The 12,883-nt window shown below is 42.8% G+C and overlaps 1 protein-coding gene across 2 annotated transcripts in view; it reads right to left on the bottom strand.

Annotated features, from left to right (window-relative positions):
• CCDC137 (coiled-coil domain containing 137) overlaps positions 1–12,883 on the bottom strand; it is a 227,398-nt gene that overhangs the window by 144,588 nt on the left and 69,927 nt on the right. The window lies entirely within an intron of this gene.

Below are 12,883 nucleotides of genomic sequence, written 5' to 3' on the forward strand. Positions count from 1 at the left end.
TACCAACAGGGCAGCATCCAAAGGGTACCTTTGTGGGAACATTAGGGTGACTATAGGAATCACATCAAACAGATACGGTCATGCAAAAGTAGTCAGTGAAGCCCATATAACTGCTGCACAAACATCATCCAGGCATGCATCTTGAAACAGATTTGAGATGCAATCGTTGCTCTTGCTGAATGACCTCAGGGCACTGACAGCAAAGGATTATTAGTTTTCATTTCAGAATTTAATACAGTCAGTCAACCATACAACTAAAGCAATTCTGAAGACTTTGAAACCCAACTTCTTGTTAGTGAAGGGCACAAACCGTTTACCTTTCTTTAGAGATTTGTCTCTGTTCATATAAAATCTGAAATGAAGGCATAATAGAGCAAATACTCACCTCAGTTAGAAAAGTTTTTAGAGAATTAAAACAAGATGACAGAATGATTGACATATGTTTCAATGGTTAAATTTGGTAATAAAATATGGTTTGAAAGCATACAGGGATAAAGCCTGACAGTCCATGTTTTATTAGAGGCACCAACACATGCTATACATGTTGGTATGGAGAGGACTGGCATGTATATCCTCAGGGTGAGGTACAGAACAGGGCTATCATATGCTGCTGCTACCCCTTGAAGGAGGACTGGTGATGCTTGAAAGTGGTCCTAGGGCATGCTTCCAGCTCAACAAGCCATGAAATGCTAGCCTTCCTTAACAGATGCACTGAAGTCTGCATGTGCAAGATAAAGTACAGTGGCCCCCACGGTCACGCAAGTCAAATGTCCCCTGCCCCAGGAGAGAGGCTAGGGATTTTAAAGCAAAAAGTGCAGCTGTGTAAGTAAACTTATAATAATAAATGTTCGAATGATCACTGCTGCAACAGCCTAAGCTACACGGTTTAAATCCTGCCTAGGATATAACAACCAGCCTGCTTCCAAAGCTTCATGGCACCTTTAATGCACCCAGTTAGCTCAGCTGACTAAAATGACAGGTCTGAGGAACAGAGATCTTCAGAGCTTTCATGCCATTTAAGAAAGGGAGGCGGAGCCTTGAGAAGACATTGCTAGGAATTGCAAAAAATAAATGTCCACACCTTAGCATAAGAAGCACATCAAAAAACAAGGGGGGTGGTAGAGGGAGGGAGGAAGCAGCCACTGCAGCAGTGGTCATTTGAACATCTACACTTATGGTAAGTTTACCTACACAACTGTACCATGTTCTACATGTTGATTATTGCTGCAGTACTCTAAGCTACATGGGTAGATTTCCACAGCTTGGGAAGTGGAAGGAGACGAGTCCAGGAGCCCCTAGAGAATGGTCCAAGCAAAGCCTGTCCTAGAACTAGAGAAAGAATCTACCTTGTAGTGTTTTGTAAAAGTATGTGCAAGAAAACCAAGCTGCTGCTTCTAGAATACTTCTAGATCCAAAACTTTCAAAAAACAGAGATGAAACCAATGCCCTTGTAGAATGTGCTTTGACCTTGCCTGGAATAGTTTTGTTGTGGTGAGAAAAACAAAAGGTAGCAGAACAAGACAACCATTAGGAATTTTTCTGCTTTGATACAGGTTGTCCCTTCTTACCTTCACAGAAAATAAACAACAGATGAGAAATTCTGAAAGATTTTGTTCTATCAGAATAGTACCAGAATTATCTGTGGATATCCAAGGTATGAAGTATCCTTTCTACCTCGTTTTGTGGTTCAAGAAATAAAGTACAGTTGTGTAAGATCTTACCATAATGGCAGATGTCCTTCACTTCACTGTTGCAATATTCTTTACAATAGGAATCCTCTGTAAAGGACAGCTTGACGTCTGGCCAGTATACCAAAGCCTTTAGGTTACTTTACAGTATGCCATATATCACACGTATTCTCCCCATGTACAGCGTAGGGCATAAAGGGGATGTCTGGACGTACCATCCTCAGAACCCAGAGCCCCAGGGGGAATGCCAGTCCAAGGAAAAAAAGGGGTAACCATTACATCCGGAAGAGAATAGAACCAGGGGGAGGAGTGAGGGAGTGAATACTGCAATAGTGAACAGAAGGACACCTACAGTAATGGTAGGTTCTTACACAAGTGCACTATGTCCTTCTATTTCACCATTGCAGTATTCTTTACAATGAGAGTGCAAAAGCTCAGGAAGAAGAGAGGGAGGAGGATGGACCAGCAGAACTCTCTAGGAACCCATGAAGAATGGCCCTAGCAAAGCCAGCTCTAGCCCTGGATATCACATAGTGCCTGATAAACATAAGTCTAGGCAACTACCTCAAGTATAGTTAGTATCCAAACCCTTGATAAAAGCAGCAGAAGAAGCCACAGCCCTAGTAGAATGATCCTTAAGAGAAGAAGAATGGGTCTTGCTATGAAATGCATAACAAAAAGAAATAGCTTTAGAAATCTAAGAAGAAATAGTTTGCTTGGAAACACCAATTATAAGGATTTAGGATGAAAGGAAACAAAGAGCTTATCAGATTTACAAAAAATCTTAGTCTAATCCAAATAAAATCTGAGTTGTCTACGCACATCCAAAGTGTGCAGCAACTTCTCAATAGCAGATTGCGGAGAAAGGAAAAAAGTGGGCAAATGAATAGACTGATTAAGGCACAACTCACACCACTTTAGGCATAAAAGCAGGATTAGTACAAATTGCCATCCTGTCCTTATGGAACACTAAAAAAGGAGGGAAAGCCATAAGGGCTTGAAGCTCAGAGACCCTTCTGGCAGAAATAAGGGCTAACAAAAGTAGTGTCTTCCAAGAACAATGCTGTAAGGAAGCTGAAGCTGTAGATTCAAAAGGAAGCCTGGGTCAATTGTTCTAAAACAAAATTAAGATCCCAGGGAGGAGGGACAAGCTTCCTGGGAGGTCTAATATGAATGACACCATTAAGAAATTGTCTCAAATCTAGAAGCTAAAGGACGTGATAAAGGCACATAAGCAGAAATAGTAGATAATTGGGTCTTAACAGAAGAATAAGTCAATCCAGCATTGAGCAATTCACAAAGACAAGACAGAACCAAAGAACATACACAGAAAGTGGATCCAGGTTAAGAGAAAGACGCCAAACTGAAATAATCTTCCATTTGGATAAGCAAAAGTTCCTAGTTGTGTGCTTCCTGGCCTTCTGCAGTACCAAAAGCACGTTCTCAGAAAAAAGGTGTCTGCATGGAATCAAAATCCTATCACTCACAGTATAAGCTGAAGAGTGGACAGGTGAGGATGGATAAGAGATCCCTTGTCTTGTGAGTAGGACCACCCTGTATAGGAGGTTACTAGGCTAATTTCCTCAGGGCCCTTACAAGCCTAGTCAAGTTCCACCTGTTTTCCAAAGGGTGTCTGGTTCATACAGATGAATGCAGAAGAGAACCAATGCGGTCTGGGCCAAAAGGGAGTCACAGCAAGATTTTTGGGAGCATCCTGTTGTATTTTGAATAGGACTTTTCTAATGAGAGAAGGGGAGGAAAAGCATAAACATCTTCTTCCAGGAAGAAGAGAGGTCGTGCATTTTCCAAACCGGAGGACCTGGGACTCTCACAAAAAAGAGGAAGTTGTCTGTTCAGAGGGGAGGCAAAAAGATCCACTTGAGGAGTACCCAACTGATGGACAATGTCCAGAACCACATCCCTGTGAAGCATCCACTCATGGCACTGTGTTATGGACCTGCTCACAGTCTGCCACAATGTTCTGATCTGAGGGAATATAAACTGCCTGAAGTCTCACATGATACTGGATAGTTAGTTCCAACACTAGAAGCACCAACCAGCGTAGAAGGTAAGATCTAGCCCCCCCTTGCTTGTTGATATACCACATCACTGTGGTATTGTCTGTAAACACCTGGAGAGGTCCTGAGGAGAATAGAGGGTGAAATGCTCAAAGAGCCAGCAGAAGAGCTATTATCTCTGAAAATGATGTGGCCTTTCCTCTGTTGAGGTGACTAAAGATTCTGCACCTTTAATCAGCCAACAGATGCTCCCCATCCCACATCTGATGAGTCTGTGAACAGCTCCAGAGAGGGGAAGAGGGGGTTGAAAGGGGAACCCTGGAATGAGAGTCAAATGCTGAATCCACCACTGAAATCCAGCTGGAGGCAAAGAAGAAGAGGAACCAAGAAGTCCAGGGGATAAGAATGCTGAAGCCAAACTTAAATTTAGAAGCCACTGAAGTTTTCTCATATGGGAGTCTGACAAAAGGGAGCATAAGAATGGTGGAGGCCATAAAACATAGAGCTCTCAGATACTCACTGGATGTGATGAAGGACAGAGAAACAAATGGACTGAAAGAAAGAAATGAGAGTTAAGGCCTTGGGAGAAGGCAGGGATGCCAGCATTGGAACAGTCTGGATCCTGCACCCAAGAAATACAGGATCCTGTAAAGGAGTCAGAAAGGACTTTTGGAAAATTATACTGAACCCCAGGCTTTACAGGAGGAAAATGGCAATTTGAGGATTCTGCATCAAAATCTCTGGAGAGGATGCCTGAAACAGGTAGTCTAATTAGGGAGACTTGTATCCTCCTTAGCCTGCAAAAATCAATCACAGGAGCGAGGCATTTAGTGAATATTCTTTGGGCAGTAGAAAGGCTAAAGGGCAAATCAGAGAACTAAAAATGCCAGGAAACAAAAAATTCCTGAAAAGCAGATGAATAGGAATGTGAAGATAAGCATCCTTGAGGTCCAAAGACATTAGAAAAGAAGAAGCAGCAGAGGAAACAAAGACTGAAGAGACAACATCCAAAAGGAAGGGACCTTCAGAAAGTAAGTGAGAGAGGTCCAGAATGAGTCTCCAAATGCCCACTTTCCTGGGAACCAAAAACATTGTGAAGTAAAACCCTTCCCCCTTTTGGAAACTGGAACTTCCTGAATAATTCCCGAGTCAAAACATCCTGAAGTCCCCATGGAAAGAAAGCCAACTGTTCCTGAGGGGGCTGAGGAATGTCCATGAAAGGAGGCAGAAACTTCCAGAATGTAATATCCTAGGCGGATAATGGACAGAACCTAGGAATCCTGAGTAATTTTTAACCAAACTGGAAGGGATAGGGAAAGAGAGAAAGAGGAATGTGGCTGAGAAGAACATCTTTCAGGAAAAGGAGATTTCTGTGTCACAGGAGTTTGGGTAACTTTAGCAGGAAGAGTCCTTTTTCTCCTGTTTTACCTTTGGGAGGGGGACAAAACTGCCTATAAACAAAGGCCAGTTTATTAAGAGTAATTTCTTTGAAATTTAGGCACAGGAGAAACAAAATCTTGTTTAAGTTCCTGTAAAGCCTTGCCCTTATTCTGAACAAACAAATCAGCAACAGCTTCACCAAATAAGTGTTTGTTATCCAGAGGAGCATCCATCGACTTAGCCTTAATATCATCAGGCAAAGGTTGAAGCCGAAGCCAGGAATATCTCATAACAGAACCAAAAGTAGCAGTTCTGGAAGGCATCTCATCATTTTTCGGCTGTTCCTGTTAGGGGTCGCCACAGCAGATCATCGGTCTCCATTTCTTCCTGTCCTCTGCATCTTGCTTGTCACACCAACCACCTGCATGTCCTCTCTCGCCACATCCATAAACCTCATCTCAGGCCTTCCTCTTTTCCTGTTACCTGGTAGCTTCATCCTTAGCATCTTTTTCCCCAATATACTCAGCATCCCTCCTCAGCACATGTCCAAACCAGCGCAATCTTGCCTCTGGCTTTCTCCCCAAACCTTCCAACCTGGCCTGACCCTCTAATATACTTATTCCTAATCCTGTCCACCCTCATCACACCCAGTGCAAATCTTAACATCTATAACTCTGCCACATCCCGCTCTAACTCCTGCCTTTTTGTCAATGCCACTGACTCCAACCCATATAACATAGCTGGTCTCACTACCCTCTTGTAGACCTTCCCTTTCACTCTTACTGGTACTTGTCTGTCACAAATCACTTCTGACACTCTTCTCCACCCACTCCATCCTGCCTGTACTCTTCTTCACCTCTCTTCCACACTCACCATTATTGAACTATTGATCCCAAGTATTTAAACTCATCCACCTTTGCCACCTCTACTCCTTGCATCCTAACCATTCCTCTATCCTCCCTCTCTCATTCACACACATATATTCTGTCTTAGTCCTGCTAACCTTCATTCCTCTTCTCTCTAGAGCATATCTCCATCTCTCCAGGGACTCCTCCACCTGTTCTCTACTCTCACTACAGATCACAATGTCTACTGCAATCATCATAGTCCACGGGGACTCCTGTCTGATTTAGTTTGTCAACCTCTACATCACCATTGCAAATAAGAAAGGGCTCAGAGCTGATCTTTGATGAAATCCTACCTCCACCTTAAATGCATCCGTCACTCCCACCGCAGACCTCACCTCTGTCACACTACCCTCGTACATATCCTGTACCACTCTTGCATACTTCTCCGACACTCCTGACTTCCTAATACAATACCACAACTCCTCTCTAGGCACCCTTGTCATATACTTCCTAATACAATACCACAACTCCTCTCTAGGCACACTTGTCATATGCTTTCTCTAAGTCTACAAAAACATAATGCAACTCCTTCTGACCTTCTCTGTACTTCTCTATCAACACTCTGAGCAAACATCACATCTGTAGTGCTCTTTCCTGGCATGAAACCATACTGCTGATCACAAATCATCACGTCCCTTCTTAACCTAGCTTCCACTACTCTTTCCCATAACTTCATGCTGTGACTGATCAATTTAATCCCTCTGTAGTTACTACAGCTCTGCACATCACCCTTATTCTTAAAAATCAGTACCAACACACTTTCTCCATTCCTTAGGCATCCTCTCACTTTCCAAAATTTCATTAAACAATCTGGTTAAAAACTCCACTGCCATTTCACCTAAACACCTCCATGCTTCCACAGGTATGTCATCTGGACCAACAGACTTTCCATTCTTCATCCTGGAAGCAGCATCTACTGCATCATAATTGTACTTATTAGAACAGCAAGTCACCTGAGAAGAGGTCCCCAACAAGGAGAGGGCAGAAATCTTCCCTTCAGAATCTGGTAGGTCAGAAATTACCTGACAGGCCTGAGAAAAAAGAGCCAAAACATATCTGGACATATGGGACTGGTAATTGACAGTCCAAAATTGCCAAGGTAGCAGAGGTATAACCCTACTTACCTAACCTTTCCATAGTCCTGCTGTCTTTATCAGAAGGAAGAAGCTTTGTAGAAGAAAGTAACTGAAATGGCTTGTCAGATGCCACACAAACACCACAGAGGGGTCCAAGACACGTATAAAGAAACTTGCAATCCTCAGAAATCATAAAACCTATCAGGCCTTTTGGGGGCAGGGGACGGAGAGTCTGGAGCCTGAGACGCAACAGAAAAAGGCATCCAACAAGGCAGCCATAACATGAGGGGCAGCAGAAGGTCTGGGGAGTCCATTTGCATAAGCTTGAAATACCTGTTCTGCACTTCAAAAACCTGGACTAAATTCCACTTAAATTCCATAGTCTTGGAAATTCTCTCTCAAAAAGAAATCTCAAAGGGAGTGACAGGACTAGTGGACTCCTGCTGCTGCTAAAAACCATAGACTAAAGAAGGAGGAATCTGGGATGAATAAGCAAGGGATTCCTCATCAGAATCCACTTCTTCCTCAGAGGAATACTGTTCCCTAGGTCTTTTAAGAGAAGTAAAGGACCAAGGAGAAGCAGAAACAAACTCCTTCACGGGCTTCAAAGCCATAAGGGCATTAAACAAACCCTGACTAACATTCTGCCATTCACTTTGTCCTTAGGAGTAGGCGAAACAGGCTTAGTTTTTTCAAAAGGACATCTGCCCTGTAAAACGTAGACGGCTCAGACACTGGATAGTACTCCACAATCGCAATCGGAACTTTTTCTCTAACCAAAATCTGAGGAACAACCCTAGGTTCTTCGCAGTCAGCCACTGTTCCCCCAGAATATCCGAAGTGGACGTCCACAAGGCCTCCAGGGGACGTGCAACAGGTCAAATGCATGCCAGCCTCCACAACAGTCACAGCAAAGGAATCCAATGGTGGAGCTAGGCAATCTTCTGGGCTTCCATTAGCCTCAGGAGAGATGTCCAGCAGAAGCAGCACAGCAGCAGAATATGACCTAGATTTCTTGGCCTTCTTCATGGACAGCTGACCCTCAGACTGGGAAGTTCCCTCCACAGTGTCTTTTGCTAAAAGCTTAAGACACTGGTTCTCTAAATACAGGGCCAGAGGAAAGCCGACTGCAGAGAGTAATTGGGATGAAAGCATGACAAATGGAACAGGACATCTGGTCATTTGAAGCACTGAGACAAAATAAGCACTGCTCGTGACGGTCTTTATGGGGAATGTTTCCCACACTGGCATTTGCCCTTTCTGGATAACGTGAACCCCACAAACAAACAAAAATGAAAAAAAAAGATAAGAGCAAAAACCTCAACGTGGCACATATCTGAAATGGCTTTGTGAACCAGCAACTAAGCAGGCATTCAGACCAACAATCAAAAGATGGCATTCGGATTGGCAGCAAAGAAGTTCTGATGATGGTATGTCTGGACGTCACCTTTATGCTCTATGCTATATGTGGGGAGCATACGTGTGAAGTACAGCGTACATTAAAGCAACCTAAAGGCTTTGGTATACTGGCTGGACGTAGAGTTGCCCTTGGCTGGGAATCCCTATTGTAAAGAATACTGCAACAATGAAATGGAAGGACATCACAGAGAGATGGATAGCTTGGCTTACAGCAAACTTAGATAGCACTTTAGGCATAAAGGAAGGATTAGTTGTCAAGGAAAATGTGTCTCTGTGGAAAATGAGGTAAGGCTGACTCACCATAACAGTTTGCAACTCAGATACTTTCCTTGCAGGGGTCACAGCAACCAGCAAAACTGTTTGCCATGTTAAGACCCTCAAGTCAGCTAGATGAACTGGTTCAAATTGCGCAAGTGGTAGTATCTCCAACACACAATTAAGATATCCCAGGGAGAAGCCATCGACTTCCTTGGAGGTCTCTCATACAAACTCCTTTTCGAAAACATGTTGACATGGGAATGCCTTGAAAGGTGGGGATACATAAGCAGGCGTGCTGATGTGGCCAACAAATGAACCTCAACAGAAAAGTACGACAGACCATAGGAAAGTAACTCAAATAAATACTGCAAAGCCAGATAAACACTACCCCTGAAAAAGATGCAGAATTTGCTGGCACCAACTACAAAATATTTTCCATTTGTTAATATAGGGCTTTCTTGCCCCCATTCATACCTGCTGCACATCCTCGGTAAACAGGTGCCTAAAAGGCATCAAGACCCTATCTTCCAGGCAGTCAGCTGAAGTGGTTTAGGACCAGGATGTATCAAACACTTCTGTTCTTGTGTGAATAGATTCAGTCAGTGAGGAAACATGTGCCACATGGCCCTGACCAATTCCAAAACAGGGAGAATCACTGTTGCCTTGGCCAGAAGACGATCACTACAATGATCTATGGGAACTCCTTACCCTGGATATCAGTGGAAAGAGTGAAAAAGCATGAAGGAACATTCCTGTTTGAGAAAAATAAAAAGCATCAGCTTTCCAGGCCTTCTTGCATGGAGTCCTGGTGCAAAATTTTAACTTATTGTTCAGTGATCAGACAAAAAGGTCTACTTGAACTCTCCACATATGGCTCAAACCACGAAAACCCCTGATCTAGTTTCTATTCATGAAGGTCTGCCTTTGTCCTGCTCAGCTCGTCTGACACAATTTTGGTCTGGCAGAATGTTGGCAGCTTGTAGAGAGAGACTATGCTGTAAAGCTATATCCATGCTAAAAGGCCTGGTCTGCACAGGGGATAAGACTAGTCCCCCCTTTGTTGTTTATAAACCACAGCACCATGATAATTGTCTGTAACAGCCTGAATAGTCCTGGGGACCAAAGGCAATTCAGAGGGTTGAATGCCTTGATAAGGGCAAGCATCTCTTTTACTTTTATGTGCTTGTGCCTTTCTTTGTTGTCCCAGAAACCTGGCACATTTATCCCCCTTGACATTGCAACCTTGCAAAGTCTGAGGCATCTGTGGTGATGGGCTGCTTTGAAGCAGAAAGGGAGAAAGGGAGACCTGGATTCAGGGATATCTGAAGTCTCCACCATTTGATTTCAGATTCCACTTCCAGGATTTATGAGAACAGAAGGAAAAAGATGATGGGTGTTGTAGCTGGGACCAGACAGACTTCATATACCAACGTATCTTTTTCAACTGCAGTGTTGCCAGGGGTATCAGGAGAATAATACATGCCACGAGACCCAGAATCCTGTAGTATTCAGTCTCAGTGAGACAGAGTGGAAAACCCTTGGAATACATTTAAATATAGATCTACTCTTTCCTGTGCAAGAAAATATTTTCATACCAAGGTGTTTAGCAGACACCCCAAGAACACAATCCAGTGTGATGGAGTCAAAGAAGACTTCTGACTGTTCTCTTGAAATCCCAGCCTGCATAGATCTCTCACCCAAGTGAGATATTCCTGACACCTTGAAAAAGATTCTGTAAAGATAAGCAAGTCATCCAAATATGGAAAAATGTGAATACCCTGCAGCCTGCAAATGTGCTACAACTGGAGCTAGACACTTTGTGGAGCACTCTTAGAGCAGTGGATAGCCCGAAGGGTAAGGCAGAGAACCAATAATGTAATCCAGACATATAAAGCCTTACGAAACTTCTGTCATGTGGATGGATGGGAATGTGATGATCAGCATCTTTTAAATCTAAGGTTAGAAAAAAACTCAAATGAGAAAGAAAGGGTAAATTATGGTGTTGTGAAAACATTTTGAACTTTGGCACCATCACGAATTGGTTTAAAAAGTAAGGAAAGAAAGCAAATGCCTGGAGACCAATTCTGGGACTTTCTTTGGCACAAGACACATTCGTGAATAAAATCTTCTTCCCCACTGGGGAGAAGAAACTTTCTATGACCCCCCCTTAGAAAGCATGCAGGACAGGGGGGAAACAGTGGTTTGGTCTGGTTGATGTGGAATAACTCCTTGCAAAGGACAGATTTCTTCCTAATGCCATCTGCACCCATGCTGAATCAGTCTCAGAACCCATTTAACTCACACTCGCACAATCCCTTACATAGTCAGTCATTCTAACTGGGTTCCTATTAGAACGACGAAAACGCATTTTGTCGCATGCGTTTTCGTAGACACATGTAGGGTGAATAGGCAAAACAGCGAAGCGGCTGTTCATCGAATTCTTTCCCTGGGAAAGAAGTCACTTGAAAAACTTCGTTGCTTTGCCTGTTCTGAAGTGTAGTGTGGTCCCTTGTCCGGTACAGCTCCCGAGCATGACTGTGCAACAGTCACTGACCTTAGGGTTAGGGTGCGGGTTAAGGTAAGTGCATATGTATGAAAGCGTTTGTTTTTTATTTTGCGTTAGATGTATGGTTGAGTTAAGTGTGTGTGTTTTCAGCTGTTCTGTTTGGGGGGGCTAGGATTAGGGTTAAGGTAATGTGTGTGTGTTTGGAACGGTTTATGTAAATGTGCGAGAGTTACTGACCTTAGGGTTAGGGTGCGGGTTAAGGTAAGTGCATACGTTTTAAAATGTTTACTGTTTTTTTTTTCGTTAGATGTATGGTTGGGTTACGTGCATATGTGTATTTAGCTGTTTTCTGGTTTTTGGGGGGGTATAATTAGGGTTAGGGTATATATATATATATGTGTGTGTGTGTTTTGGAAGTGTTTAAATTTTTTTTTTTTTTGGGGGGTTGGAACAGCGATTTCTTTCCCTAAGAAAGAAATCGCTGTTCTGTGGTTTCGACATTTTCAGCGTTCGCTGAATGTGTCGATGAAACACCGTTCCCTGTTTTCAGTGTTTTAATATGAACCCATTCTAACTTATTTAACTTTTCTTTGTTTTAGAGAGGTCCTGCTTTCTTTTGGGAACCTCCCTGCCACTGGGTTTTTTTTTTACGTCTACTTACCAGCATTTTGCTGAGACTTTGTCTGGTTTTGTTTCTTGGCAAAATTATTCGAGGGAAAACAAAAAACGTTTGAAAATTTAGAAAAGATGAGACCAAATCTGACAGACTCCCTGTATCAGCCTTTCCCTCGTGTCACATTTTTGATGACCTCTGCAGCAGTACGACCAAAAACTAAACCTCTATCCAAAGGTGAATTTAAAATCTCATTTTGTACATCCTCTGGAAAGTTTTGAGAATGCAGTCCGGCAAAGCATCCTCAATAAAGTACCAGTGGCAACAGCCCTGGCTGCAGTATTTACAGAGTCAAAAACCCACTTTATGAGTAGTTTCTTCTATTTCTCAGGTCACAGTCTCACAAAGCAGATTTTCCTCAAAGGAATGAACTGCATATAAAACATTCCTCATACTTCACAAATAATCAGAATATACTTTGAAATATGAGCCCGACAGTTAAAAATTCCAGAATTAAAGTTGCAGAAGCATACACTTTTTCCCAAACTTATCAATGGTTTTACCACCCTTGCCTGAATGAAAAGGAACGTTAAAAAGATTGGCAGAAGCTGGGTCAACTGAAGCTATAGTTGTTGGAGCAGGCCTTGAATGAGTGCATAGAAATTTGAAAGACTGGGGAACTTTGTGCATTATATCTCTGTTCTTAGGTGCACCAGGCTGGCTATCACAGAAATGAGAGGCTGTGACAAACACATCCTTCAATGCTGGCAGCACTGGGAGGAAGTTTTGTGAATTCCATTTGTAGCACTGCATAGTACTGAGAAACCTCAGTGTTCTCCCACTGAAAATATTGGCACATTCTGGAAACAGTCTCAGAGAAAAAGAATTCTTGACAAGGAAATTTAGATAACATGGTCTCTCAAGTCTGAATCAGAATTCTGAGGAGAACCAAAACTATCTATCCCACTGCATTCCTCTTCAGATCCAATTTTTTAAATATCTTCAGGAAAAGAGGAA

The sequence above is a fragment of the Protopterus annectens genome, chromosome 10.part0, assembly GCF_019279795.1.
Source record: "Protopterus annectens isolate FY-2018-M chromosome 10.part0, PAN1.0, whole genome shotgun sequence".
Classification (NCBI taxonomy): domain Eukaryota; kingdom Metazoa; phylum Chordata; order Ceratodontiformes; family Protopteridae; genus Protopterus; species Protopterus annectens.